This window comes from Heterodontus francisci, chromosome 18 (assembly GCF_036365525.1).
Source record: "Heterodontus francisci isolate sHetFra1 chromosome 18, sHetFra1.hap1, whole genome shotgun sequence".
Lineage (NCBI taxonomy): Eukaryota > Metazoa > Chordata > Chondrichthyes > Heterodontiformes > Heterodontidae > Heterodontus > Heterodontus francisci.
The window spans coordinates 32,346,071-32,353,182 of record NC_090388.1 but is presented as its reverse complement, the minus strand read 5'-3'; positions in this window follow the sequence as shown (position 1 = coordinate 32,353,182).

Here is a 7,112-nt window from a genome sequence, read left to right as displayed (position 1 = left end):
CAAAGGGACCACTAGATCCCTTTTACCGAGAAACGGCCTGACCTTTTCCCCCAGAGAGTGCACTGAACTCCAGAATGGTGGTGAATGGTATTGGAGGGCAGTGTATGCCTGTACCTGTACACCGGGTGCACCTGGTGTGCGACCTAGATTTGGGATCAGTGACCTTAGGGATTGTCCCTAGTTTGCCTGTGGACGGGGTTGACCTGCTCCTAAGTAATCTGGCAGGGGTGAAGGTGGCAGCCCCCGCAGTAGTGAAAGAAAGACAGCAGGAGGTCAGAGAGACAGGGCGGTGACAAGAGACGGACCCCCGCAGTTTTGCTGAGTGTGTGGTGGATCAGGCCATGATCAAATCAGCTCCCCCAGAGGAGACTGAATTAGCACTGCGGGCAGATGACTAGGTCTGTCTGTCTGTCTGAGACTTTCTTTGGAAAGTTACAAGACCCAGGGAATGAATTAAATGGATTTTCCCTAGCTAAGGCTTAGCGAGCCAACCCAGTATTGCGAGAGTTAGCACAAGCTGCCCAGTCTGAAAGTGAAGCAGAGGGAGTCCCTGATTGCTACTATTTAAAGAATGAGGTACGGGTGAGGAAATGGAGTTCTCTTCACAGACCTGAGAGCAAGGAGTGGACAGTAGTTCACCAGTTAGTGGTGCCACAGAGGTACCCGGAGAGAAATATTAAGGGCCCATGAGACTGCAGTGGCTGTACATACCGGTATACAAAAGACCAAGGCCTGCAAAAGACAGCAGTTTGACTGGCCAAAACTCCACAAAGATGTGGAGTTACCACATGTGCCAGGTTGAGGGGAAACCCCAACCTACAGTGACACCTACCAGTGTCAGAAGGACCCTCCAGCAGAGGGCTGGTGAACTGTGAGGGACCCCCACTGAGCACAAAAAGGGACACGCAGGCACAAGGCTGGCAAAAGGTTAGACAGGGAAGGGTAAAAGTGACCATGGTTAAAGGAAGTCTGGGAGGAATGCCGGATGAAAACCCCTACTGTCCGGTCGGCCAACTCCAAAAAATGTGAAATGTTGGACCCCACACCCTCTTACGTAAATGCAGACACTGGAAGCACCCCACCAGAGTTGCTAACAGCATTTACAGGAACCTGCAGAGACAAAGAAAGACCTCTAGAGGGCAGAGAGGGTGATGCTTCATCTAGTCAAAGTGCCACAGGGGAGTGCAGTAGAGTATGCACAAATACCTGCAGGCAGGAATGTCCTCTGAGACAAAGGGGAGATTAGCAAAGAATCCTCCCCCACAGTCAGAACCACTCATCCCCCAAAGTCAAAAGCCTTTGCATGACTCAGCAAAGCACTGAGTGAGTGTTCAGGACAGACCCGCCCACTACTGACTCCTGGAAAAAATAATTACCTCAGCAGGAACAAAGACCCTAGGCAGCCATGGAAATGGGCAAACTGAAGAAAAACTTTCTCAAAGAACCACATGTTTACTGGGATTCCTAAAAGACGGCAATTAAAGCAGCACTGACACCAAGAAAAGACTGGCTATAATTTTTACGATTTATGAATGAATGGGAATGAAAGAGAAATGCATAGTTTTATTTATGTATCTTATATTTTCTCTTGACCCTTTTAATGAAATGTGCTTTTCTAAAATCACATTTCATTTTGCTGGGTGTGGAGGTGTCATGCTAGGCCCCACCTGCCAAGAATGAGGGACATCAATTTTGTCATGAACATTGATTTTTAAATGTTGTTGGAGCGAGGGAATGACTTGTTAAACAGATCAGCCATGGCTGGAAAAAAACATTTACATACTAACAGACATCAAAGGTGAGGAAGTGCATTCCAGGGCCTGCTAAGGAGGATACAATCCACAAGGGCCAGGACTGGTCGGACAAGCTGGTCACATGATTAACTGGCTGTTCCAGGGTTTTCTTTTGAGCTGGACTGATATCTCTCTCCTGTCTGCTCCCATCTCTTTTTCACAAGCTTCTGAAACCATTGAAGACACATGAACCCCAAGAGAGAAAAGTCTCCTACAGCAAACAAGGTTTAAGAAGAATACTGGGCCACAACGAAAAGCAAGGTCTACCTTCAATCAAGGACCCTACAGTAAGCTCGAAGAACCGTAACAAAAACACTTCAGATATTGCCTCAAACTTTTCCACTTCATTTTTCTTCTCTCTTCTGTCTCTATTTGCATAGATGTATCGCGTATGCATGCTAGCGTGGGGGCGTTGTGTATCCGTAGGCATCAACCGAATTACAGTTTAAGTTTAATAAATTTCAACTTTTCTTCTTTAAACCTAAGAAAACCTGGTTGTGCTTGTTTCTTTGCCTTATAATTGGAAAGCGGTGAACAAGGATTCACCAAGGGGGAGCTAAAAACACTGTTTAAAATTAAACCCTGTTACGGTAAGACCAGTTGAAGGCTGAGAGGGACCTCTAGACCTTTTTCTCACTGGGTCGTAACATAAGGCTGACCTAAATGAGATGAGACAGAGACTGTCCAATGCAAACTGGGTAAATTTGTTAATAGGTAAAACGACAGAAGATCAGTGGGATAAAATAATAACAGAAAATGCTGGAAATATTCAGGTCTGGCAGCATTTGTGATGAGAGAAACAGGGTTAACATTTCAGGTCTGCGACCTTTCATCAGATCAGTGGGAGTTGTTCAAAGAAGAATTTAGCAAGATACTTGAATGAGTTTATTCCCCTAAAGGGCTTCTACTTGCCACAAGAGATGGCCAAGGACAACTCAAGAGGTGAGAGATAACATAAAACTAAAAGAAAAATCATACAAAAATAGTACAGCTCCTGATGAATGGGAGCGGTACAAAGAGCAGCAAAGGATGACAAAGCAGATAGAGCTACAAAAAGGGACTTTGAAAAGATACTTCCAAGGGATATCAAAATCAATACAATAAATCTTTACAGTTACAATAGGGGAAAAAAGAGGATGGTCAGAAGCAATATAGGTCCCTTGAAAACTGATAGTAGTCATGTTATTAAGGATAAGGAAATGGCAGACATGCTAAATAATTACTCCGCATCAGTATTTACAGTAGCGGAAGAGGTCAGTATGTCAGACATCCTAAGAAAACTATTATTGAATCAGACAAGGACTCAACAAAATTAACATAAGCAAGATAACAGTAATGGAGAAATTAATGGTGCAAAAAAGTGCCAAATCCCCAGGACCAGATGGTTTCCATCCCTTGTTTTTAAAAGAAGTAGGTGAAAATATTGTAGGTGCCCTAACTATAATCTTCCAAAGTTCTCTTCATTCAGAAACTGTGCCTTTAGATTGGAAAATTATATCAAAATTATTGGAGATTATAGACTAGTTAGCCTAACACCTGTTGTCGGAAAATTTATAGCTAGTCTATAATTAAGGATAGGGTGACTGAACGCCATGAAGATTTTCAGCTGATCAGAGAGAACCAGCATGGATTTGTAAAGGGTAGGTTATGCCTGATGAATCTGATTGAATTTTTTGCAGAAGTGACTAAACTGGTTGACAGGGTGATGTCTATGGATGTTATTTACATAGACCTCTAGAAAGCATTTGATGAGAGACTGTCAGCTAAAATTGAAGAGCATGAAATTGAAGGCAAATTATTGACCTGGTTAGGAAATGGCTGAGTGGAAGGAGACAGTGAGTAGGGATAATGGGCAGATACTGTAATTGGCAGGATGTGACCAATTGTGTCCTGCAAAGATCTGTGTTTGGGCCTCAACTATTCACTGTATTCATTAACGACTTAAATGATGGGATAAAAAGCCACATATCCAAATTTGCTGTGACACACAGATAGTTGGTATTGTAAGCAGTGTAGGTGACAGAATTAAATTACAAAAAGCTATTAATAGATTAAGTGAATGGGCAGAACTGTGGCAAATGGATTTCAATGTAGGCAAATGTGAGGTCATCCACTTTGAACCTGAAAAGGATAAAACAGGGTATTTTGTAAATGGCGAAAAGCTAGAAATAGTGGAGGTCCAGGTACACAGATCATTAAACAGACACAGAAAATAATCAAAAAAACAAATGGAATGCTGACCTTTAGAGAAATAAAATACAAGGGGGTAGAAGACATGCTTCAGCTATACAAAGCCCTGGTTAGACCACACCTGGAGTACTGTGAGCAGTTCTGGGAACCACACCATAGGAAAGGAGTGCAGCATACATTTACCAGAATGATATCTGGACTCCAAGAGGTGAGTCACGAGGAGAGATTAAACAAACTAGGGTTGTATTTCCTGGGATTTAGAAGGTTAAGGGGCGATCTGATCGAAGTTTTCAAGGTATTAAGGAGAACAGATAGGATAGATAGAGAAAAATTATTTCTGCTGGTTTGGGGAGTCTAGGACCGGGGCATAGTCTAAGAATTACAGCCAGACCTTTCAGGAATGAAGTTAGGAAGCTCTTCACGCAAAGGGTGGTAGAAGTTTTGAACTCTCTTCAAATGGTAATTGATACTAGGTCAAGTGAAAATTTTAAATCTCATAGATTTTTGTTAGCCAGAGGTATTAAGGGATATGGGGCAAAGGCAGTATATGGAGTTCGGTCACAGATCAGCTTTGATCTCATTGAATGGCAGAACAGCCTTGGGGCTAAAGGACCTACTCTTGTTCCTATGTACCTCTTGAATTCAACATTTTTGTCCATGTATGGACCAAGCCTGGAATGAGATCTGGAGCTGAGTGGTCCTGGTGGAACCCAAACTGAACAGGTTAATGGTGAGTAAATACCGCTTGGTAGTACTGTTGATGATCCCTTCTATCACTTTGCTGGTGATTGGGAATAGGCTGATGGAATGATAATTGGCTGGATTGGGTTTGTCCATTTTGTGGACAGGACATACCCGGGCAATTTTCACTTTGCTGGGAAGGTGCCAGTGTTGTAGCTGTATTGGAACAGCTTGGCTAGAGGCCCAGCTAGTTCTGGAATGCAACTCTTCAGTACTGCAGCCAGGATGGTGTTGAGGCCCCTAGACTTTACTGTATCCAGTGCACTCATCTATTTCTTTAACATGTGGAGTGTATTGAATTTGCTAAAGACTTGTTTCTGTGATAGTTGGGGATCTCAGGAGGAGGCTGAGATACATCATCCGTTTGGCACTTCTGGCTGAATATGGTTGCAAATGTTTCGTCATTGAGGATGGGGATGTTCATGGAGCCTGTGCCTCCTGTTAGTTATTTAATTGTTTAATCATTCATGAGGATACAAAAATTGGCCGTGTGGTTAATAATGAAGAGGATAGCTGTAGACTGCAGGAAGCTATCAATGGACAAATCAGGTGGCCAAAAAAGTGGCAATAGAGTGCAATCCGGAGAAGTGAGGTAATGCATTTGCAGAAGGCTAACCAGGTAAGGGAATATACAAATGGTAGGATATTGAGAAGTGTAGAGCAACCTTGGAGTGAATGTCCACAGATCCCTGAAGGTGGTTGGGCAGATAGTTAAGATGGTCAAGAAGGCCTTTTATTAGCCAAGGCATAGAATATAAGAGCTGGGAGGTTATGCTGGAATTGTATAAAACATTAGTTAAGCCACAGGAGTACTGCATGTAGTTCTGGTCACCGCACTATAGGAAAGATGTGATTGCACTAGAGAGGGGACAAAGGAGATTTTCAAGGATGTTGCCTGGATTGGAGAATTTTAGGAATGAGGAAAGATTGGATAGGCTAGGGTTGTTTTCTTTGGAACAGAGGAGGTTGAGGGGAGATCTAATTGAAATGTATAAAATTATGAGGGGTCTAGATAGGGTGAATAGGAAGGCCCTATTCCCTTTGGTTGAGAGGTCCATGACCAGGGGGTATTGATTGAGTGAAACAGGTAGGAGGTTTAGAGGTGATTTGAGGGGAATTTTTTTCACTGAGGATGGTGGGGATCTGGAACTCTCCCTGAAAGGTGTGGAAAGAGGCAGAAGCTCTCATCGTTTAAAATGTACTTGGATATGCACTTGAAGTGCCATAACCTTCAAGGGATTAGGCTGGATGGCCAGTTGTTGACCGACGCAGACATGTTCGGCCGAATGGCCTCCTTCGATCCTGTAAATTTCTGAGATTCTATGACTGGATGACTGAACTCTATTTGCCACATTTTCACCCACCTGCAGAGTTTTGATCCATTGTTGTGGGATTGCTTAGCTCTGGCTATAGTAAGCTTCTTCTGCTATTTAGCATGCATGTAGACTTGTAGCTTCACCAGTTTGGCATCTCATTTTCAGGTGGGCCTGGAGCTGCTCCTTGCATGTTGTTCCATGCTCTTTTTTTTTATTCATTTGTGAGATGTGGGCATCGCTGACTCGGCCAGCATTTGTTGCCCATCACTAATTGCCCTTGAACTGAGTGGCTTGCTAGGGCATTTAAGAGTCAACCACATTGCTGTGGGTCTGGAGTCACATGTAGGCCAGACCAGGTAAGGACAGCAGATTTCCTTCCCTAAAGGACATTAGTGAACCAGATAGGTTTTTACAACAATCAACAATGGTTTCATGATGATCATAGTTTTTAATTTCAGATTTATTAATTGAATTCAAATTTCACTATCTGCCCTGGTGGGATTTGAACCCATGCCCCAGAGCATTAGCCTGGGCTCTGGTTTACTAGTCCAGTGACATTACCACTACGCCACCATCTCCCCCCAGTGAACCAGGGTTGGTTCCCCTGGCTTGATGGCAATGGTAGAGTGAGGGGTATGCTGGACATGAGGTTATATATTGTGGTGGGATACAGTTCTGCTGCTTGATGGACACAGCATCTCATGCCCAGTTTTGAGCTATTAGATTCAGAACAGATTTATTTCATTTAGCACAGTAGCGCAGAACAGGATGGAGGGTGTCCTCAATGCAAAGATGAGATTTTGTCTCCACAAGGATTGTGCAGTGATCACTTCTATCAATACTGTCATGGGTAGATGCACCTGTGACAGCTAGATTGGTGAGGCCGAGATCAAGCAGGTTTTCCCCCTATTTTGATTCTCTCTCCACCTGTTGCAAGCCTAGCCTGGCAGCTGGGTCCTTCAGGGCTCAGCCAGCAGTGGTACTACTGAGCCACTGTTGGTGATGGACCTTGAAATACCTCACCCAGAGTACATTCTGTGTCCTTGCTGCTTCTTTCAAGTGGTAGTTCAAC